At 30.8% G+C, this 25990-nt stretch overlaps 1 protein-coding gene across 2 annotated transcripts in view; it reads left to right on the top strand.

Annotated features, from left to right (window-relative positions):
- Positions 1-25990, top strand: part of LOC123525578 (uncharacterized) — a 144451-nt gene that overhangs the window by 70725 nt on the left and 47736 nt on the right. Inside the window, exon 1 of one of the 2 annotated variants that reach the window (XM_045304726.2) lies at positions 22321-22462. The exons of the other annotated variant lie outside the window; for it this stretch is intronic. The gene's annotated coding sequence lies outside the window, so the exon portion shown is untranslated. Of the gene's footprint in view, positions 1-22320; positions 22463-25990 lie in introns of those variants that run through there. 2 annotated transcript variants of the gene reach the window in all.

The following is a 25990-nucleotide window of genomic DNA, read 5'->3' as shown; positions in this document are numbered from 1 at the left end:
CCTAAAAAGCTAAGCTACAACATATACAATACATAAAAACTAAAATAAGCACCTGCAAACAGGATGTTATGATATATCAATACACTATTACAACAATTAACTTGAGAAACTGGACCGAACACCTAAATTCAAAGTACAATGTATTAGTATTTGAGCTTGGGGCAATGGTTGCTCAATTCCTTTTAGTTTCTCTCCATTTTAGAAACAAAACATATCTTAATAGTTGGGTGAGTAACAGTTTTTTTGAATTATCAACAGTGAGTGCATTTTAAGTATTTCTATTCTGTATGAAATAAAATAAATGTAACTATTATGAAAAGAGAAACCACCCGTAGCCCAAAACATAATAATGTACGTCTTTTAATTTTTTCTTTCAATTTTTGAAAACAGCATTTGTATAAACAAGAATAGTAAACAACAGCAATAGTTTTAAAGATGACACAATATGGAAAACAACAGAAAACAACAGATTTAGTTATTTAAAATTGACACAATTTGAAAAATAATAGACAACAAAAGCATTTTTTAAAAAAGAAAAGAAAACAAAAGCAATAGTTTTAAGATGATCAATCTGAAAAACAACAGAAAACAACTGCATTTATTAAAAGAATAACAGAAAACAACAGTATTGATTTTAAAGATAAAACAATTTCAAAACAACAGAAAACAACAGCATTTGTTTGAAAAAGAGTAAAAAAACAACAGCATTATATTTAAAGATGATTCAATATGACAAACAACAGAAAAGAACAGCTTTAGCTTAGAAAAGAACAGAAAACAACAGCATTAGTTTTAAATAAGATACAATCTGAAAATCAACAACATTTGTTTAAGAAAAAGAACAGTAAACAACAGTATTAGTCTTGAAGATGGTACAATAGGAGAAACAACAGCATTAATTTTAAAGATGATAAATCTGAAAAACAACAGCATTTGTTTAAAAAAGAACAGAAAACAACAACATTAGTTTACAATATGATACAATCTGAAAAACAACAGAAAACAACAGCTTTAGTTTTAAAGATGACACAAACTGAAAAACAACAGAAAACAGCAGCATTAATTTTAAAGATGGTACAAGCTGAAAAACAACAGAAAACAACAGCATTTGTTTAAAAAGGAACAGCATGTAACAACATTAGTTTTAAATATAATACAATCTGGAAAACAATAGCATTTGTTTAAGAAAAAGAACAAAAAACAACAGCATTAGTTTTAAAGATTGTATAATTTAAGAAACAACATAAAACTACATCATTTGTTTAACAAAAAATAACAAAAAAACAACAGCATTAGTTTTAAAGATGAAACAATTTGAATAACAACAGACAGCAACAGCATTTATTTAAAACAAAGAACAAGAAACAATTGCATTGGCTTAAAAAATGACACAACCTGAAAAACAACAGAAAACAACGGCTTTAGTACTAAAGATGATACAATCTAAAAAAACAACAGACAACAACAGCATTTGTTTAATTAGAAAAAGAACAGAAATCCACAGCATTAATTGTAAAGATGATACAATCAGAAAAACAACAGAAAATATCAGCATTTCTTTAGAAAGGACATTAAAACAACAACATTAGATTTAAAGATGATACAATAAGGAAAACAAGAGAAAACAACAGCTTTAGTTTAAAAAGAAATTTTAAGTTTAACAGTTATAATTAATGAAGTCCCATAAATATGAAACTAAGTGTCATTTACTACCATATTACTTTTCAACAGTACACTGTTTAAGTTATGAAACAAGAAAGTAGCATGCATTCTGCCAAATGATCCTAATACCTAAAAGCTAAGTACAACATATACAATACATAAAACTAAAATAAGCACTTGCAAACAGCAGTTATGATATATCATACACTATTTCAACTATTAACTTGAGAAACTGGACCGGACCAACCTAAAATCAAAAAACAATGTATTAGTTTTTGAGCTTGGGGCAATGGTTGTCAATTCCATTTTAGCTTCTCTCCATTTTAGAAAAGAAAAAAATATCTCTTTAGTTGATGAGTAACAGTTTAGAATTATCAAACAGTTTAGGCATTGCTAAGTATACTATTCTGTATTTATATAAAAAATGTAACTATTGAAGAAGAGAAACCAAACCCGTAGCCAAGACATAATAATTGTTTCAGTCTTTTAATTTTTCTTCAATTTTTTGAACACAGCATTTGTATAAACAAGAATAGTAAACAACAGCAATAGTTTTAAAGATGATACAATATGGAAAACAACAGAAAACAACAGATTTAGTTATAAAGTTGACACAATTTGAAAAACAATAGACAACAACAGCATTTGTTTAAAAAAGAACAGAAAACAACAGCAATAGTTTTAAAGATGATCAATCTGAAAAACAACAGAAAACAAAAAGATTTATTAAAAGGAATTAACAAAAAACAACAGCATTTTTAAAGAACAGAAACAACAATTTTAAAAACAACGAAAAACAACAGCCTGATTTTTGTGAAAAAAGAATTTAAATTAAAAACACAAACAGCATTTTTTTAAAAGAAAAAAAAAGAATTTAAATGACTTTAAAAACAACAGAAAACAACAGCTTTAGTTTAGAAAAGAACAGAAAACAACAGCATTAGTTTTAGATAAGATACAATCTGAAAATCATTAACATCTGTTTAAGAAAAAGAACAGAAAACAACAGTATTAGTCTTAAAGATGGTACAATAGGAGAGACAACAGCATTAATTTTAAAGATGATCAATCTGAAAAACAACAGCATTTGTTTAAAACAGAACAGAAAACAACAACATTAGTTTTCAACATGATACAATTTGAAAAACAACGGAAAACAACAGCTTTAGTTTTAAAGATGATACAATGTGAAAAACAACAGAAAACAGCAGCATTAATTTTAAAGATGATACAAGCTGAAAAACAACAAAAAACAACAGCATTTGTTTAAAAAAGAACAGCATGTAACAACATTAGTTTTAAATATAATACAATCTGAAAAACAATAGCATTTGTTTAAGAAAAAGAACAAAAAAACAACAGCATTAGTTTTAAAGATTGTATAATTTAAGAAACAACATAAAACTACATCATTTGGTTTAACAAAAAATAACAAAAAACAACAGCATTAGTTTTAAAGATGAAACCATTTGAATAACAACAGACAGCAACAGCATTTTTTTAAAAAAAAAAGAACAAGAAACATTTGCATTGGCTTTAAAAATGATACAACCTGAAAAACAACAGAAAACAACAGCTTTAGTACTAAAGATGATACAATCTAAAAACACAACAGCAACAACGCATTTGTTTAAAAAAAAAAAGAACAGAATCCACAGCATTAATTGTAAAGATGATACAATCGAAAAAAAACAGAAACTCAGCATTTGTTTAAAAGGACATATTAAAACAACAGCATTAGATTTAAAAAATGATACAATAAAGAAAACAAGAGAAAAAAACAGCTTTAGTTAAAAAGAAATTTTAAGTTTTAAAAGTTATAATTAATGAAGTCCATAAATATGAAACTAAGTGTCATTTACTACCATATTACTTTTCAACAGTACACTGTTTAAGTTATCAAACAAGAAAGTAGCATGCATTCTGCCAAATGATCACTAATACCCTAAAAAGCTAAGCTACAACATATACAATACATAAAAACTAAAATAAGCACCTGCAAACAGCATGTTATGATATATCAATACACTATTACAACTATTAACTTTAGAAACTGGACAGGACACTTAAATCCAAAGTACAATGTATTAGTATTTGAGCTCTGGGGGAATGGTTGCTCATTTTCCCTTTTAGCTTCTCTCCCTTTAGAAACAAAAACATATCTCTTATAGTTGATGATAACGTTTTAGAATTATCAAACAGTGAGTGGGATTTGCAAAATATACGATTCTGTATTTTTATAAAAAAAAATGTAACTATTATGAAGAAGAGAATCCACCAGTAGCCAAGACATAATAATTGTACAGTCTTTTAAATTTTTTCTTTCAATTTTTGAAAACAGCATTTGTATAAACAAGAATAGTAAACAACAGCAGTAGTTTTAAAGATGATACAATATGGAAAACAAAAGAAAACAACAGATTTAGTTATAAAGTTGACACAATTTGAAAAACAATAGACAACAACAGCATTTGTTTAAAAAAGAACAGAAAACAACAGCAATAGTTTTAAAGATGATCAATCTGAAAAACAACAGAAAACAACTGCATTTATTAAAAGAATAACAGAAAACAACAGCATTAATTTTAAAGATAAAACAATTTCAAAACAACAGAAAACAACAGCATTTGTTTGAAAAAGAATAAAAAAACAACAGCATTATATTTAAAGATGATTCAATATGACAAACAACAGAAAACAACAGCTTTAGTTTAGAAAAGAACAGAAAACAACAGCATTAGTTTTAGATAAGATACAATCTGAAAATCAACAACATCTGTTTAAGAAAAAGAACAGAAAACAACAGTATTAGTCTTAAAGATGGTACAATAGGAGAGACAACAGCATTAATTTTAAAGATGATCAATCTGAAAAACAACAGCATTTGTTTAAAAAAGAACAGAAAACAACAACATTAGTTTTCAATATGATACAATCTGAAAATCAACAGAAAACAACAGCTTTAGTTTTAAAGATGATACAATCTGAAAAACAACAGAAAACAGCAGCATTAATTTTAAAGATGATACAAGCTGAAAAACAACAGAAAACAACAGCATTTGTTTAAAAAAGAACAGCATGTAACAACATTAGTTTTAAATATAATACAATCTGAAAAACAATAGCATTTGTTTAAGAAAAAGAACAAAAAACAACAGCATTAGTTTTAAAGATTGTATAATTTAAGAAACAACATAAAACTACATCATTTGGTTTAACAAAAAATAACAAAAAACAACAGCATTAGTTTTAAAGATGAAACAATTTGAATAACAACAGACAGCAACAGCATTTTTTAAAAAAAAAAAGAACAAGAAACAATTGCATTGGCTTTAAAAATGATACAACCTGAAAAACAACAGAAAACAACAGCTTTAGTACTAAAGATGATACAATCTAAAAACACAACAGACAACAACAGCATTTGTTTAATTAGAAAAAGAACAGAAATCCACAGCATTAATTGTAAAGATGATACAATCAGAAAAACAACAGAAAACATCAGCATTTGTTCAAAAAGGACATTAAAACAACAACATTAGATTTAAAGATGATACAATAAGGAAACAAGAGAAAATAAAAGCTTTAGTTTAAAAAGAAATTTTAAGTTTAACAGTTATAATTAATGAAGTCCCATAAATATGAAACTGTCATTTACTACCATATTACTTTTCAACAGTACACTGTTTAAGTTATGAAACAAGAAAGTAGCATGCATTCTGCCAAATGATCACTAATACCCTAAAAAGCTAAGCTACAACATATACATACTTTAAAAACTAAGAAAGCACCTGCAAACAGCATGTATATATATCAATACACTATTACAACTATTAACTTGAAAACTGGACCGGGCACCTAAAATAAAGTACAAGTATTTGTATTTGAGCTCTGGGGCAATGGTTGCTCAATTCCATTTTAGCTTTTCTCCATTTTAGAAACAAAAACATATCTCTTTTAGTTGATGAGTAACAGTTTTAGAATTATCAACAGTGAGTGCATTTGCTTAAGTATTAGATTCAGTATTATATAAAATAATGTAACTATTAGAAGAAGAAGAAACCACCAGTAGCCCAAAACATAATAATTGTACAGTCTTTTAAATTTTTTTCTTTCAATTTTGAAAACAGCATTTGGTATAAACAAAAATAGTAAACAACAGCAATAGTTTTAAAGATGATACAATATGGAAAACAACAGAAAACAACAGATTTAGTTATAAAGTTGCCACAATTTGAAAAACAATAGACAACAACAGCATTTGTTTAAAAAAGAACAGAAAACAACAGCAATAGTTTTAAAAATGATCAATCTGAAAAACAACAGAAAACAACTGCATTTATTAAAAGAATAACAGAAAACAACAGTATTAATTTAAAGATAAAACAATTTTAAAACAACAGAAAACAACGCATTTGTTTGAAAAAGAATAAAAGAATAAAAATACACAAAAGGCCATTATAATTTAATTGATGATTTCCCCAAATTATGGACAAAACCCAAACCAAAAAATAAAACACCCACAAGCCCTTTAAAAGTTTAAGAAATTTAGAGAACCAGAAAACCCAAAAACAGCATTAAAATTAATTGTAAAATTTAGATAAGATAACATACTGAAAAGTCAACAACATCTGTTTTAAATTAGAAAAAGAACAGAAAACAACTAGTTATTGTTTAAAGAATTTGGTACAATTTTGGAGAAAACAACAGCAAATATCCATTTAAAGAAGACAAACTGAAAAACAACAAGCAAAAATTTGCCCCTTAAAAAAAAGAATTAGGAAAAATTAAAAAAAAAACAACATTTGTTTTCCAAATTTTGATACAATCTGAAAATAACAAATTTTTAAAAAAAAACAACATTGCCTTTTAAAAAAATTTTAAAGGTAATTTATACAATTTTTCCCCGCAAAAACACAACAGAAAGGAACTGCAGCAGCATTTAAATTTTTAAAAATGATACAAGCTGAAAAACAACAGAAAAAAACAGCATTTTTTAAAAAGAACGCATGTAACAACATTAGTTTTAAATATAATACAATCTGAAAAACAAAAAGCATTTGTTTAAGAAAAAGAACAAAAAACAACAGCATTAGTTTTAAAGTTTTTATATTTAAGAAAACAACATTAAAACTACATCATTTGGGTTTTAAAAAAAATAACAAAAAACACGCATTAGTTTTAAAGATGAAACAATTGAATAACACAGACAGCAAAAGCATTTTTTAAAAAAAAAACAAGAAACAATTTTCATGGCTTTAAAATGATACAACCTGAAAAACAAAAAGAAAACAACAGCTTTAGTACTAAAGATGATACAATCTAAAAAACAACAGACAACAACAGCATTTGGTTTAATTTAAAAAAAACAGAAATCCACAGCATTAATTGTAAAGATGATACAATCAGAAAAAAAAAGAAACTTTAGCATTTGTTTAAAAAGGACATTAAAAAAAACACATTAGATTTAAAGATGATACAATAAAGGAAACAAGAGAAAACAACAGCTTTAGTTTAAAAAGAAATTTTAAGTTTAACAGTTATAATTAATGAAGTCCCATAAATATGAAACTAAGTGTCATTTACTACCATATTACTTTTCAACGTTACACTGTTTTTAAGTTATCAAACAAAAAAGTAGCATGCATTCTGCCAAATGATCACTAATACCCTAAAAAGCTAAGCTACAACATATACAATACATAAAAACTAAATAAGCACCTGCAAAAAAGCATGTTATGTTATCAATACACTTTACAACTATTTAAATTGAGAAAACTGGACAGGACACCTTAAATCAAAGTACAATGTATTAGTATTTGAGTCTGCCCAAAGGTTGCTCAATTCCCCTTTTGCTTCTCTCCATTTTAGAAAAAAAAACATATCTCTTATTGTTGATGAGTAACAGTTTAGAATTATCAAACAGGGGAGGCATTTGGTAAGTATACGATTCTGTATTATATAAAATAAATGTAACTATTATGAAGAAGAGAATCCACCAGTAGCCAAGACATAATAATTGTACAGTCTTTTAAATTTTTTCTTTCAAATTTTGAAACAGCATTTGTAAAAACAAGAATAGTAAACAACAGCTATAGTTTAAAGATGTACAATATGGAAAAAAAAAAGAAAAAAACAGATTTAGTTATAAAATTGCCACAATTTGAAAAACAATAGACAACAACAGCATTTGTTAAAAAAGAACAGAAAAAACAGCAATAGTTTTAAAGAGATCAATCTGAAAACAACAGAAAACAACTGCATTAATTAAAAAGAATAACAGAAAAAACAGATTAATTTTAAAGATAAAACAATTTCAAACAACAGAAAACAACAGATTTGTTTGAAAAGAATAAAAAAACAACAGCATTATATTTAAAGATGATTCAATATGACAAACAACAGAAACAACGCTTTATTTTGAAAAGAACAGAAACAAAAGCATAGTTTTGATAAGATACAATCTAAAATCAAAACATCTGTTTAAGAAAAAGAAAGAAAACAACAGTATTAGTCTTAAAGATGGTACAATAGGAGAAACAACAGCATTAAATTTTTAAAAATGATCCTATCTGAAAAACAACAGCATTTGTTTTAAAAAAGAACAGAAAAAAACAACATTAGTTTTCATATGATTACAATCTGAAAACAACAGAAAACAACAGCTTTAGTTTTAAAGATGATACAATCTGAAAAACAACAGAAACAGCAGCATTAATTTTAAGATGATTTCAAGCTGAAAAAACAACAGAAAACAACAGCATTTGTTTAAAAAAGAACAGAGTAACAACATTAGTTTTAAATATATACAATCTGAAAAACAATAGCATTTGTTTTGAAAAGAACAAAAAACAACAGCATTAGTTTTAAAGATTGTATAATTTAAGAAACAACATAAAACTACATCATTTGGTTCAATAAAAAATAACAAAAAACAACAGCATTAGTTTAAAAGATGAAACAATTTGAATAACAACAGACAGCAACAGCATTTATTTAAAACAAAGAACAAGAAGCAATTGCATTGGCTTTAAAAATGATACAACCTGAAAAACAACAGAAAACAACAGCTTTAGTACTAAAGATGATACAATCTAAAAAAGCAACAGACAACAACAGAATTTGTTTAATTAGAAAAAGAACAGAAATCCACAGCATTAATTGTAAGATGATACAATCAGAAAAACAAGAGAAAACATAAGCATTTGTTCAAAAAGGACATTAAACAACAACATTAGATTAAAGATGATACAATAAGGAAAACAAGAGAAAACAACAGTTTAGTTTAAAAAGAAATTTTAGTTTTAACAGTTATAATTATTGAAGTCCCATAAATATGAAAACTAAGTTCATTTACTCCTATTACTTTTCAACAGTACATGTTTAATTATGAAACAAGAAAGAGCATGCATTTGCCAAATGATCACTAATACCCTAAAAAGCTAAGCTACAACATATACAATTACATAAAAAACTAAGATAAGCACCTGCAAACAGCATGTTATCATATATCAATACACTATTACAACTATTAACTTGAGAAACTGGACCGGACACCTAAAATCAAAGTACAATGTATTAGTATTTGAGCTCTGGGGCAATGGTTGCTCAATTCCATTTTAGCTTCTCTCCATTTTAGAAACAAAAACATCTCTTATAGTTTTATGAGTAACAGTTTTAGAATTATCAAACAGTGAGTGCATTTGCTAAGTAACTATTCTGTTTTAAAAAAATAAATGTAACTATTATGAAGAAGAGAAACCACCAGTAGCCAAGACATAATAATTGTACAGTCTTTTAAATTTTTTCTTTCAATTTTTGAAAACAGCATTTGTATAAACGAGAATAGTAAACAACAGCAATAGTTTTAAAGATGATACAATATGGAAAACAACAGAAAACAACAGATTTAGTTATAAAGTTGACACAATTTGAAAAACAATAGACAACAACAGCATTTGTTTAAAAAAGAACAGAAAACAACAGCAATAGTTTTAAAGATGATCAATCTGAAAAACAACAGAAAACAACTGCATTTATTAAAAGAATAACAGAAAACAACAGTATTAATTTTAAAGATAAAACAATTTCAAAACAACAGAAAACAACAGCATTTGTTTGAAAAAGAATAAAAAAAACAACAGCATTATATTTAAAGATGATTCAATATGACAAACAACAGAAAACCCAAAAAGCTTTAGTTTAGAAAAGAAGAAAACAACAGAATTAGTTTTAGATAAGATAATCTGAAAAACAAAACATCTGTTTAAGAAAAAGAAAAAGAAAACAACATATTAGTCTTAAGATGGGACAATAGGAGAAACAAACATTATTTTAAAGATGATAAAATTTAAAAACAAGCATTTGTTTTAAAAAAAACCCGAAAAAAACAACATTAGTTTTCAATATGATACAATCTGAAAAACAACAGAAAAAACAGCTTTGTTTTAAAGATGATACAATCTGAAAAAAAAAAAGAAAACAGCAGGGATTTAAATTTTTAAAAATGATACAAGCTGAAAAACACAGAAAACCCCAGCATTTGTTTTAAAAAAGAACAGCATGTAACAACATTAGTTTTAAATATAATACAATCTGAAAAACAATAGCATTTGTTTAAGAAAAAGAACAAAAAACAACAGCATTAGTTTTAAAGATTGTATAATTTAAGAAACAACATAAAACTACATCATTTGGTTCAATAAAAAATAACAAAAAACAACAGCATTAGTTTTAAAGATGAAACAATTTGAATAACAACAGACAGCAACAGCATTTTTTTAAAACAAAGAACAAGAAGCAATTGCATTGGCTTTAAAAATGATACAACCTGAAAAAACAACAGAAAACAACAGCTTTAGTACTAAAGATGATACAATCTAAAAACGCAACCGACAACAACAGCATTTGTTTAAATTTGAAAAAGAACAGAAATCCACAGCATTAAATGGGAAAGATGAACAATCAGAAAAAACAACAGAAAACATCGCATTTGTTCAAAAAGGACATTAAAACAACAAAATTAGATTAAGATGATACAATAAGGAAAACAAGAGAAAACAACAGCTTTGTTTAAAAAAAAAATTTTAAGTTTAACAGTTTTTTTTAATGAAGTCCCCTAAAAATAAACTAAATGTCTGTGCAGAATTCATGAGTCAGCCATGTCAGTTCAAGGTCAAGGTCACAGCTAAAATCAAAGGTTTACCCTTTCACTATCCATAGCAGTGGCGGGGGATTTAGCTGTCTTTCAGACTGCCTTGTTCCTTTGGGAACACGTTGCATTCACTTTTGGCATCATCGTGGTTTCTGGGAATTTCGCAGGAGTTCCATATTAAATAGTCAATTTCAGACTTTAGATCTAGTCTTTAGGTTGCAGTAGGATTATATTAAACACTAGTAACATATATACTGACATATTTGATTCTCTACTGAATCGTACTTCCACTTTTGTAGATCACTAAATGATAGGGTTCTGAGATGTACAAAATGACTTGTCAACACAGAAAAGTACAATGAATTCTAAACTTCACTGAAATGTATAAAGCGTAGCCAATGGAAAACAAGGTACCAAAGTTGAACGTATCCTCCAATACGAAAGGCAGCGCTAAGCGATTCAGAAGACGTTTTCCTAATGGTAATAAGACGATTTCAAGGACATACATAACACTGGGAAAGTATTTATCAAAGATCGACGTCACCAGTACAGCACTACACTTGGAAATATGAACACGTGCACACAGACGTTGTGGACATACACGTAAATAATGTAAAGATAAAAAAGCAAAGATTATTAAATAGGCGGCACAAACATGCATACACACTTGCACCAGCATGGTTTCGCAAAGGACCGGTCATCGGCAAAAACATGGGAAGTTTACCATCTCCCCTCGCTACCCTCTCAATGTGTTTTAAAATTAAGACAGAGTAAAACATAGGCTACGTAGACGTGATTAGGAAGCATTCATATCTAAAAGGTTGGTACTTTTTAAGGATGCGATATTATTCATTTAAATATGCTCTGGTCGTGTGTCAACTATACATGAGCAGTTCATCTTGCGGGTAGGGTGAGGGAATTCTGAATTAACGTCGAAATAATAACTGTGTTAAACTGACTAAGCTGAATATAATTAAAATCGATATTTTTGTTTTTATATAAGTAAAAGACATATCTCTTATTATATAGAGTTCCAGAAAAATATAATGTCTACAATATTGGAGCCAAATCAAACTAGTCAAAATAGTATTTAATACTAAAACTGGTATTCAGTAGTGTGCATTTGATTTATCCAGCATTGTATATACAAACTATTCAGGAACTAACTTACGTCATCTTAAATGAGAATTATGTTAAGGGAAAGTTAGAACGTGTCTTGTACTTCAGGTACTTATCCGATAAGACACTGATCCCATCTTAGCAGATGATTGTTATCGTCCAATTGTGCTGTGGGGGAAAATCTACCTATCATCATTTTATGGCAATATTTATACTTTTCCTGGTGATTGTCAATAATGTTATTACTTTAATTAAATGATATGGTCTAGAGCAAAAGTTTACTTTCAAAAATTGCGTTACCACCTTTCTACAACGCTGATTAATACGGTTTACGGTTCGCATTCATTCTCGGTATACAAATCTGATGAAGAAGTTAGCTGTATAATTAATTTACAAAGATACGCAAATGAGAAGTAAAATCAGTTTAATAAACTTGCAATACTAATGAATTTCAACTAAACATATAATTCTCAATGCAATATATGATAAAACGGATCTAATATTCAAACCATTCCGTATCAAATTGATCAAATTTATATTTGTGATAGCCAGAATACCCTTCTAAAATATTTAACCTGGCTAAATATACACTTTCAGATTGTAAGTAATATTCCGCTATCAGACTTAAAGGCACTGACCTCCAGATTTGGCTAAAAAATAATCTGTCTTTCAAATTGAAGTTTTGTCATATTATGAATATTAGAATATGAATTTTTGTTTCTAAAATATTTTAAAAAATCCAAATCAAGAAAAAAATATGACCGCGTGGGGAATCGAACCCCGGACCGCCGCGGCAATGAAGACATTTTCCCGTTGTCGTAACCAATAGCGCTATAGCTGAAGTAGTGAATAATGACTTCCAAGTATAGATATTTATAATCGAGACAGTTTACCTGGAGTAAAAGCGTGACAAACGCTTTTCGATTTTCATCATAAAAAGTAGTAAAACAGCAAATTCTCATGTGTTTCCGTAACATAAAGTTTGTCAGTAATGTAAAAACAGCAAATTCGCATGTGTTTCCGTAACATAAAGTTTGTCAGTAATTAAGTTTTAAAGCCTTCTTAAGAAATATAGCATTTATTTCAAGATATCTAAAAATTATTTTTATGCCCCCGAAGGGAGGCATATAGTTTTTGAATCGTCTGTCCGTCTGTCAGTCTGTCGGTCTGTCGGTCTGTCAGTCTGTCGGTCTGTCAGTCTGTCCGCAATTTTCGTGTCCGGTCCATATCTTTGTCATCGATGGATGGATTTTCAAATAACTTGGCATGAATGTGTACCACAGTAAGACGACGTGTCGCGCGCAAGACCCAGGTCCGTAGCTCAAAGGTCAAGGTCACACTTAGACATTAAAGGATAGTGCATTGATGGGCGTGTCCGGTCCATATCTTTGTCAACGATGAATGGATTTTCAAATAACTTGGCATGAATGTGTACCACAGTAAGACGACGTGTCGTGCGCAAGACCCAGGTCCGTAGCTCAAAGGTCAAGGTCACACTTAGACATTAAAGGATAGTGCATTGATGGGCGTGTCCGGTCCATATCTTTGTCATCGATGGATGGATTTTCAAATAACTTGGCATGAATGTGTACCACAGTAAGACGACGTGTCGCCCGCAAGACCCAGGTCCGTAGCTCAAAGGTCAAGGTCACACTTAGACATTAAAGGATAGTGCATTGATGGGCGTGTCCGGTCCATATCTTTGTCAACCATGGATGGGTTTTCAAATTACTTGGCATGAATGTGTACCACAGTAAGACGACATGTCGCCACAAGACCCAGGTCTGTAGCTCAAAGGTCAAGGTCACACTTATACGTTAAAGGTCATTTTTCATGATAGTGCATTGATGGGCGTGTCCGGTCCATATCTTTGTCATTCATGCATGGATTTTAAAATAACTACGCATGAATGTGTGGCAGAGTAAGACGACGTGTCGCGCGCAAGACCCAGCTCCGTAGGTCAAAGGTCCTAAACTCTAACATCGGCCATAACTACTCATTCAAAGTGCCATCGGGGGCATATGTCATCCTATGGAGACAGCTCTTGTTTTATTTAATTTTTTTTGGTGTCGGACGATCTGGAGGCCAGTCGCTTTAAACTGAGTAGATTCACATGCTATAATTTATTATCTTCAATACAGATACAATTTCACGGACATTTTAAACTTTCACAATTTGCATAACTGGTCAGAAGGAATATACACTACCTGGTGCCGCGCGATCGAATGTAACATCAACATATTTGTTTATGGTAACATTTGCGGTATTCTGTTTTGTATCAGACATTCTCTGGAGTGATTAACGATTCAAAGCCAAATGTATTCCTCGGCCATTGGGATATGTAATAATATTTACTTACAAATAATTATGTTAGACTAAGTAATCTGCATTATATCAAAATACACATGACAGGTCTGTAAATATACTTTCATACAAAAAAAAAGATTTTACAATGAAACCGACCAATATACTATCATTCCTGCCAGCCGACACAATCTGATTTTATGCATTGGCTCAATAAAAGGTAAAAACTTTCATTACTACTTGACCAAACTCACAAAAAAAACAGATGGTTTTTGTTGGGCACAAAACGTCTGTAGAAAACATATTAGAAAGGTAAACTACAGTTATATTATTTTATTATGTTTATCTTGCGTAACGTGAATGCATCTGGATTCAAAACAGTTCTGCCATTGTCAGTAATATTCGGGTGCATTTGAAACATTACTTTGTGGTATTTTTTTATTAGTCATTCGTGCTGAAAGGTGTTCTTTCTATATTTGTATGGAAATAATCTTTATAAAACAAAATAAGATTGCAATTTATTTCCAGTTAAGGTTTTCTGTAAATTCCAAACATAATATTAACGATTGTAAATTGATATGAAAAGTCGATAATTTTATTTGATTGACAAATAATATGTACCAATATAAAGATAATAAAACATCCTACCAGTGACGGAGATATTACCTCATATTCATAATCAATACTTACACAAAAATGGCAAAATTATATTATCAGTATTATGCAGTTACTGCCATTGGAATGGGAAGTAAATGGATAAAATCAAAGTATTGTGTTCCATCTATAGTTGCTAAAAGCTTTTATAAAAGTGGCTGGAAAACAAAAACCTTATATCTACGGGGATTTTTGTTGGGTTTTTTTTTTTCGAAAATATAGAAAAAGTAATTTGTCTTTGGGTGGGAAAATGTTTAAATTACATTACACCTCATAAAGCGGTTTACATGATCTTTGTTTCATTTAGTACGAAAATAATAGAAATCCTCATGTTGAAGCATTTGGTCATTATTTGTTTGAGGAGGTGCGTATTTCATTACCTCCCTTGAACATTCTCATTCAAACCTAGTATGCTGTTATTTTGCTTGGTTGCGTTCTATGCTTCCAACGGAATTTCTTATAAATTTATTAGGCTAAGCATGCATGTTATAACACTATGGCGTAATTCTTATAAAAGGATGATTTTAACAAAAATGGATATTTAAAGATTTTTTATTCATGTTATTTGAATATGTCCTCAATTTCCTTAATTTCTGCTAAGAAACACAAATATACACTCTTGTACATTTGACAAAAATAACGCGCCCAATTGGACTACTCTTGTCAGCAGTTACTTGACTAAATCCACAACCTGTGAATACCACTAGTATCCATTCAAGCTAACATTGCTGGCATTGATTAACTGAAAGACTCGCATGACTGTATGACAGACTAGATGGCCCCTATTTCTTTAATTTTCCGTTTCCACGACGGCGACCAAAGTAGTCTACACACGACAAAGAAACATTAATTCTCTCGGTAAATGTCTTAATGTAAAGATCGATCATTAGTACTGAGGGGCGCTGAAATCAATGGCCTTTTATTGACGTACGATCTCACAGCGCGTGCAAGCCCCGTGGAAAAGATGTAAAAATGTTATTACAACTTTTATCATTGTTAAGAACATGCCGTTATTGAAATGAGGATAATTAAATGTAATTGGATTTTATAGACTGGATTAGAAATCGATTAGAAGTCGTGTTGATATATTGATATTTACAGAAAGCTTCTTTGGATTTATCACACAAACGTGAAACTTATTTATATCGAACTTTATTCGTTTCTTGTCACATTTAAGTAAATGCGGTGGCTTAAAAATAAGTGTGAAACTGTGAAAGCTGTCTGACTTCGAGGTGAGATATATTCCATATTCACGGAAAACAAATATTCTGTTGTTTCTTTTTATGCATATTTATGTTGAAATACGCATTTTGCATTAAATTCTAGGGCTGGAAAGAGTTGCTGGCAAACCTAGATATCATCAGATGTCTTTTGATTTTATAAAGACGCACACGATATACATTTCCATTTCAATTTATCACTTGCAGCATAACTTTATGGAATTCTAATGTTATTTGAATCGAGATATATACCATGCAGAACCAAGCCCGACTTCAATTTCAAGTCGTTAATAGCAGAAAATTAGAAATTAATACAAAATATACCAGTTGATCAGCAAATCTGTATCTCTCACAAAGGGATTGATACGAATTTAATCTCACACATGATTCCCAGTACTTCACTGAAAAGTATAAAATTTCCTTGGTTCCACTTAACCGCTGTTTGTGCATTAACTAGATACAAAGGCGTAAAAATGGTACTAGTAGCTTCCTCGCTTGGCGCTCAGCATTAAAAGGGTAGTGCTAGGACTGGTCAGCCTGGTGTCAGTATAATGTGACTGGGTGGGGTATCATGTCCCGTGTCTACGGCGTGATATTCCAGTGAGGCAGCACTATAAAGTTGGGCATTGTGCTCACTGCTACAAGTAGACACCGTCGTTTATATGACTGAAAAATTGATGAAAAAGACGTTAAACCCGGACACGTACACACACACACACACACGGACACACACACACACACACACACACAAATAAAAACACAAAACAAATAATAGTAAAAAAACATTGAAATGGATAACCCAGTTAAACTTAGTAGCAAATGACAGTTTTTGGACTTTTCGCAAGCCGACACCGTCTTCAGCAGAAAGCACCAAATTGAATATAGACATAAAACAAAGTATATAGTAATCATGTATTTTGTAGTTTTATTAAAATCCATAATAAATATTCCTAAGACTCTGTAGTTTCAAAAGCCACGAAAAGATGGGTCAATTTTCAAAACTTTTACAACATTTTTTTAAAAACATTTTGCCTTGTGATAAATGGTAAGGGAAAAGCGTAAGTCAATGAATACAAAGTGCCTTACACACATGCAATTCCCCTGCCTACCAGTATTTCGCATCACAAAGCTGACAACCGATTACGTTTTTAAATTGCTTCATGTACATTTTAGTGCAATTTTGTCTATTTTGAATATTAAAACTCCTAATCCACGTATGTTCAGCTTAATCTGGTCAAGATTTACAGTTAAAAATCTGGAGAAATAAGACTAATTTTCATTTAGTTATGTACTAACGTTCCCAAATCATCTCCCAATCATTCCCAATCTCCGTTAACATGACAAACAGTACAGTGAATCACTTTTCGCCGTAGCATCGATGGTTCGCACAACCTAGCTCGATCGAGCAATTTTGAGGCTTCCAATCGAATTCCTCATACGTTTTTAACGTTTTGATTGCATGAAACTTTGAATATCCGCTTACCACTTTGAGCGATCCGTGTTTTACTGTATTTGCGCAAAATACGAAATAAATACACACATTTAATTATTGTAGAACTTTCGGTTGGACTACATGACATCAATTATTTATCGTAATTCATTTGTTGTCATTTTAGAAACAATTTATAGAAAAACCGTGTTTTAACACTATTAATACACGATCGGGTGTAATAATTGCCCGTGGGCGCATTCCCAGTGAAATTATTTCGAACGACGTGGAACCGCCCGAGTTTATAAAGGTTTTGCTATAAATTATTACCATTCTAATATTCTTTCATTGTACAATTATATCAAATATAATGGGACTGTTTCTTCGCGCATGCATGGCGCCAAATTGTAGTTCGTCACGCTCTGTGTTTATAGACGCCAGGACCCATCTCAGTAGGTGTATAAATCAATCAAGACAGTTGTGCAATGTGACAATTCGTGTTATAAACATGCTATTAAGTAACATATTTGATCAAATTTAAAAGCGCTTTTTCTAGATGCTACATATCACATCGACGCGACGTCAACTATCGTTGTGATGATTTAAGCATTGCTAGTCATATTAGAATTTATTTAGTGCTGCCTTGTATTATTTCATGGATTTATAAATTTGATCAATCATTTTTCTAAGGTTTCTTTACTTACTTGTACAAATGTACATGTAATTTGCAAGATGCTTTCAATATTTATCAGAATAGATGGCTATTTTACGTATTTTCCGTTTGTCGAAGTTGGTGCATAATGCAAGATCAAAGCAGTAAAATTAATTAATACATTATATTTACTAAGTTTATTCTAATTGGTTAAACAAACGCAAGTTACGTTTTTTCATACTGTTTACCTTTATAACTGTCAGCTTTATGATATATCTTACATATATTCGATACTGTTTATAGCCTTCCATTCACTCAAAGTATTAATAAAGCGCTCGATATATTTTTGTACATAATGTTTTATGAACATTTTATTTTTACTCTCCAAACGTGATTCAGTAATTTTCATAGTGTAAAGATAAGGTTAATACATGAAATATGTTCAAAACGACAAAGCAAGTGTACAGTCTAGATGAAGGCGAAAAGGGCAACCGTCCTGCAGGAAAAGCATTCTCATCCATCAGAGATTCGTCAAAATCCCGAGACGAACATCCGGGGAAACATGGTAGACCTCTGGTATGCGAGAATGTAGGAAAAGCCGCATTCAAAGAATGCAACGCCAATGCAGCACTCCGTATGAAAACAGGAATATGTGTAGATGTATATCTGTACGTTCCGTCTGTGCACATGTATATATAAGCAATATAAGTATCAAACACAAGCATACTCGAAGAAAGAAAGCAGTCAGGTATCGCCTTAGAACGATCAGTAAGCACGGGTTAATCAAGATGAATAGAAATGAATATACTATAATGTTAAAAACATTAAAAATGTAATAGTCTTCTGATTAGAGTCAGGAAATCACAATATAGTTGTTGTTTTGAATGTTTGAAACTGACTGATATATAAATCTACAAATTTAATTACTTTACAATGGTATTTTGTGCTCGCTATTTTTGCACTTCCATCGTATATTTTTATGAACATTATGTCAATTGAGTTTGTGATGGTAGCTTGGGACGCTAAAATATTTTAATCTCCTTTAACTGATGAGGCTCTTCAATAACATCAGAATACCATACATTGGAAACGTGAAGCAAACGTGAAGTCTTAGAGCAGTACAAAACCAAAAAGGTGGCATCCCATACCAAGAGGTTAACAGGTTGTCGAATTAAATGTCATACAGACAGCCAATAAAAAGTGTTATTAAATACTTGTTTCTATTCCCCGTTAAATTACACTGGTACCGGAAACGACAATATTTTTCCATACACTGACGCCTGAATTTCATATCGGGTGCGTGACGTAATTCAGTATGTGTTGTTGCACTATTTTTTTCTATTAATTCAGTATTGTCAATTCTATTCAGGCTATTGAACATATTTATGATATTTACAATATTTATACGTTTAGATGCGTATGTAATAAAAAAGTTATTATCTTTGCATCGGGAAATATGCACTCGTTCTTCAGCGGAAGAATTTTGCACTCCTAAAGTCGCGCAATATTTCCGCTGAAGAACTCGTGCATATTTCCCATTACAAAGCTAATAACCCATAATTATGGCTGATCATTAAAGGTAATAAGGAAATGCTGAGTTTTATATGGAAATATATATTTAACTTAATTATTCTGTTGGCGAGTTTATCAGGATAAAACAAGTAAGGGAGGACTTATTTAGTAAATTATAATACTGTGAGTCGTCCGATAAGCAGAGCAGTTTTTAAATCATACATTTCATATCATCAGTGAATAAGTTCAGTAAAAAGAACTTAAACATTATTAGAGGCGGCATTTGAGAGACAGTTAACGATTGATATGAAAGGCGGATAACTTGCTAAACTCCCGCTCGATTGCAACTACCCATATTCTCTAAATATATAAATTGCAGGTTGAATGTGCGACTGAAATATTATTTACATGATTTTAACTGTTACTCGAACTATTTGAAAGGCTACTACTAGATTTTTCTCTCTCGTTTTGAACTAACTCTTCTCACGATATACACATTGCCTATATAACCTATCAATTATTCATTAATTACATAAACTCTTCAATATGCAGTAAATTCATCGATTCAGAACTCTTTTTGGACATGACTCGTCTACGTAATATTTCAGAACTTCTACCTCAGGGACCCAACCTTATAAAATATCAGACACTTTGTTTGATCGCATCAGAATACCACCATTTACATAAATGTATATTTTCTTTGGAATAACAGAATTTGGTTCTGGATGTTAGTTTCATTAGATTTCCTTAGAAACTTAATGTATAATTCATTTCTTTCCTGCCTTTATTTTTATTTTAATGCTATCTGGGTATTTACATTTTACATGTAAAAGTTACAGCAACTAACTAGTACGATCCGGAATGTTCGTTCATGTATGTTCAATTTAAAGGTAAATATAATGTTAAAATGAACAGGATTCCAAAAACACGCCTTGGTTTAAGGAATTTATAGAATTGTCGGAAAAAGAATTGTCTTTAGAAGATATAAATACATATTCCAAACCTATCAAAAATCTTGCGCGTCCACTCTATTTTAAGAAAGACGTATTTTAGGTTTTTTTGTTGCTTTTTTGTCTTCGCCCGGGTAACAACTAAGAGCTTTAATAATAAAAAAAGACGAGATAGGACATACTTAATGAACGGAGTTTTTTAAAATTCAGATTCGAGACTTTCATGTACAGTTTTCGCAACCATACTTTGAACGTGCTTTAAAACTTCCAGACAGATCTCCCTCTGCATCCAGCCTTGTTTAAGTCAATCAATTTCAGATTCAAGATGTTCCTAACACGAAGTAATGAGAGGTTATATATATCAGACATATTCAGTTATAGCACTTAATCTAGCTAGTATATGTCTTGTTAGTATCTCCTTATTGAGCGGTTGAACGGTATGAAAAAGGTATTTGCGTTTGCTTTATTTTGTAAAATGGACCATAATGACTTTTTTGTTTGATATATTCTATAATAATATTTTCTGAATTGTGCTGTCGTATTTTGGTTTGGGTTACAGCCACTGAAATAGAAGGTCAAAAGAAAGGGGAAATACATTGATTGGATAAGGTTTTTAAAACATAATGTAATCTCTAACAACTCTGTCTTTAAGGATCAGAAAAATATGTATATGAACTGGCCAATCAGAAATGAATTAATGATGCTTTGCAAATAATCATTTATGAAAGGCTGTGTATGCTTATAATACTTATTAAAACACGAAAGACTGTACCGTCAATATACTTTTATTCCAGTAGTGATTTTGCGCGTCCGCTTAGCTCAGTAGGTAGATAAATACAGAGCTTCTCTAATTTTCCCCATGCTAAATAAACAGGAGTCGCTGTGTCTGATAAATTTGTCAATGTCAAATCTATTGGGCAAGCTCTCACTTACTTCGGAGAATAGGTCAGATTTGGTGCAGGAATACAGAAACAGTGATTAGGGTAGTTACATAAAACGGCATTTAGTTAAATTAATATCAAATTATAAACGACGGCCATTTAATGTTATACCTGAAAGGATTTTACATGGTGTCGTATACCAAGTTATTTTATTCATTGTTATGAGAACAACCTTTATTTTTCAAATAATATCTATGCAGGTTTTTGCTAGAAATAAAAAAATGCGTAAAAATAGCCAGTCGAAAGAATCGCAAGTTTTAGGTAAAAAAGTCTGTTTCTGAATGGTATGGGCAAAAAATACTGTTTTTGTAATCCGTAAATTACCATTGTTACCCATTTCTATTGCAAAAACAAATGTAATCTATCATTTCATATATTCCGAATTTACAAACCTTGATCATGCATTTTTCGTTTCAAGGTACCGTTTAACAACGATTTCGGGATGCAAGTTGGTAAAGGATTTCTGTATGAAAGTCTCAAAAATTCGTTTTTACATTATATGACCAAAAGGTGACTCTTATTACAGAATTGGCATTTACTGAATAACAGACAGAACTATTGAACATCACTTCTCTAACACATTAAACCCAATTTCTTCCTTTTTCGATTCCATGATAGTGACCAAAGTAGTCCGAACATGTCTTAATTAAAAGATCGATCATAAGTACTGAAGAGCGTTGAAATCAATAGCATTTTATTGACGTACGATCTCACAGCGCATGCAGATCACGTGGAATAGATGGTACAATGCTATAACAACTTTATCGTTCTTGAGAACATGTCATTATTTAAATGTGGATTTTATAGACTGGATTAGAAATTGTGTATGGTACATATAGTGCTATTTACAGATAACCTGACTAAGGTAAAACTAATACTGCATATGTTTATACTTTTCTGTGTTGTATTTTCTTTCTAAATTCAACTGCACGACAAATCTGATCATGTTAGACTTTATATCTTTAAATTTACTTTTGTCTTTTCAACCAGTATTTTACAAAATGAGTTTAGTAATTTTGCAGAATTCCGAAATTTTATTCTATCTGTACTGTATGAAAAAGTATGTAACTGTTAAAACAAATCAAAATTATTTTCTGTTTAGTTCTCGAAAAAAATTCAATTGAACTCCATAATATTCAATTATTCGCCGTATTTTCTTTTGTTCTGGTTGTTATATAATTATATGTAATAGTGTTGCTTATATATGATCTGAATCAATCCTTTAGTAGATTTTTGCGTGGTTCATTTTTTGTCCCGGTTGCTGTATTTAGTATATAACAAAATCAAATAAAACCATAAACGCTTTTAAAATGATCACCCGATCATACATAAGTTAGCGCATGCCCACGGTTTCTACACTAAGTCAGGTATACTGAAAATAATAACTTTCTCAATCTGACGAAAGTTCTCGGTCTTCCTAAATGTTAGCCTATGCGTAGCGTTAATAGGAGATGATTTTAATCAGATTGTAGATTTCTTTAGTATATAAATGCATTTTACTCCATTTCTTGCAATACACGCAATGACCAGTGCGGGGAATCACGTGATTCCATATGATGTTAAGCACGAGAAAATGGCGTCGAATCCTTCCCGATTCAGCGAAAATTAGCCGTTAAATCAGGTATTATTCTTTTATTATTGTAATTCTCAACTTGCGACCTAGCCCACAACCTGGCCCTTCGGACGCGCTTTCCGATGCTGTATGGAACAACTATCAAAAGCTCCTGGATTCTTAGAACACTTCGACCAAAATTGTGATCGGCCTGAATTGGGCGAAGGTGTTTTACATGAACGTAACACTTTTTTTAACGAAATCTCCTCTGTATGACAACCAAGCTGAGGTTAAACACCATAGGTATCGTTTTGTTGTTTGATATTAGCCTACGAGACCGTGACACTTTCCAATTTTGACCATTTTCTGTTTTTATGACGGTTTTTGCCTAGTGGTATATTCATGAATGAGAATTGGACGTGATGTTATTCACGAACAAAATAATTAAATGACTATTTGATGTATTTAATACTTTACCTACTATTACCTATTTTTATGTAAAGAATATTCTAATAAAGTTTCGTTATATTAACATCCAGCTTTTGTTTTCTTCAAATAAAATAAGGTAACTTTATATTGTTGACATTTTTTGCAGAAAATTCTCTTACAATACGTGCCGGTCAACAGTATACAATCTTGTGGAGAAAGCAGAACCAGAGCATACAGGAGACGTTGGGATAAGCACTAGTAACACGACGCAAAATGATTTGCCAGACAACATCACGCTAAAGTAAGGAAAAACATGTTCTTTAAAAGATCTTTAGAAAATTAATACCACATGCATAAACACTGACGGGTAACTGTTTTCCGTTAGGACACCCCACTCTACAAACAAAGAGGATATCATCATATGGCGAACTTCAGTAATGTAATAGACCACTATTTATTAAAATTTATCAATTATTCTATACGTCGTTTATACAAAGAGGTAAATGAACACCCCATTACCTTCCAATGAATACTGTTATTTATGTATTCTGTACTTTCATTTACATATATTACACTGCAGTAAGCTTTTAATAGTGATCGACAGGTTGCTAGTTAACCATCTATTTGTTCATGTATTGCTTGACTTCTGGTACTTACTGCAGAATACATGTAGCTCTCTATTGTTTTAGATTTTTTACTGTTTTAGATCTCATACCTTTGACATGCCAGAAAGAGGAAGACTTGCTGGAAAGAATAAATACTCGACTATGTCTCTTGATAGAAATTCTTTACAGACGGGCTCTCTTGGAGTCAGATGGGAAAAGGCTAGACTGCCTAACGAAACAAAGATGCTGCCATCACAGCGAATGGGTATTCAATTTGGTCAAAATGAGACGACGTTTCTAAAGAAATAAACTGCTAACCATAAAGTGGAACCTCCATTATTTACATTTCGGTGTCTGGAAGGTGTTGAAGGAACTCAACGTTGTTCTTTGCTCTATACAATAAATAAATGTAACTCGCATTTAATACATGTTTTAAGATAGAGAAATGCACATGTGCATAAATTCAGACAAATATTCTTTCTGTTATCCGTTATTGTTGACTTTCAAAGTAAGGCCCCAAGATTGAAGAACTAGTCTTTTTCATCCGGTGCATTTGGACATTGTGGTAGTTTGTTTAAAGTATACATTTAAATTTGCAATTTGTAAACATGGCTAATTGTTAATATCAGTGGGATTGGATAATAAAAGTTCAGTGGCAAATGGCTTTTGTTTATATCAACTGAAAATCTTTACACATGTACAGTTGGTGCAAGATATATAAAGAGCATGATGTATTGAAAATATCATTTATTTACCTGAGATGATCAAGAGAAAAATCACATCAATTTGTAAATAAACAGTAACTGTGGTAAAAGGAAATACCTTTATTCCCTCTACATATTTTCCTTTAAAGGAAGGAAAGAAACTACACTCTCCAAACAGGTATACATAATCTATGCTTGGGGACGGAAAATCACTTGATTTCTTAATTCTTAATCACAGGCTTACTTGTGCCATCACAGTTAAAACTTAAAATTGTTTATAAAAATGTACTGAAAAGCAAAAATCACACATGTAAAAATAATACACTAAACTAAAATAAGTAACAAAGGTATCTCTAATCCATCGTAGGTCAAGGTAATAATTTGTCTGGAAACTTGCTAAAACAGTATGTGCTCAGATATGACACAAAAGTAAATAAAATAATGAGCAAAATGAGGAAAGAACTAATTATATATTTAAAATTTCGCCACACCTTTCTTGGTCACAACAATCAGTTACATATACGCTTGTAGATACATGTAGTATCAAACCACAAACTATGTAGTATCAAACCGTAAACTCATTTAGAATCTACTTAAGGACAAACATTGCCTCCATACATAACAAGAGCTGTCCGTAAGACAGCGCGCTCGACTTTTCTCAGTGCTTGACTCTGAATTAGAGCTTTGCCAGTAAAAAAAATTCCAAGTTAAAAAGGGACATAATTCTGTCAAAATTCAAACCAGAGTTATGGGGATTGTTTCTCCTGGTGTAAACTTTGATGGTAAATAAGTACTTTAAGTTTCAAGTCAAAAACTTTGATAGTAACAGAGATATTTGACTTTATCAAAAATTTTAACAAAAAATTCTAAGTTAAAAAGGGGCATAATTCTATCAAAATTCAATCAGAGTTATGGGGATTGTTTCTTCTGGTGTAGATTTTGATGGTAAATAAGTATTTTAAGTTTCAAGTCAATAGCTTTGACAGTAACAGAGATATTTGACTTTATCAAAAACTTTAACCAGAAATTCTAAGTTAAAAAGGGGCATAATTCTGTCAAAATTCAAACCAGAGTTTTGGGGATTGTTTGTCCTGGTGTAGACT

This window comes from Mercenaria mercenaria, chromosome 3 (genome assembly GCF_021730395.1).
Source record: "Mercenaria mercenaria strain notata chromosome 3, MADL_Memer_1, whole genome shotgun sequence".
Taxonomy (NCBI): domain Eukaryota; kingdom Metazoa; phylum Mollusca; class Bivalvia; order Venerida; family Veneridae; genus Mercenaria; species Mercenaria mercenaria.
This window is presented reverse-complemented; position numbering and strand designations above follow the sequence as displayed.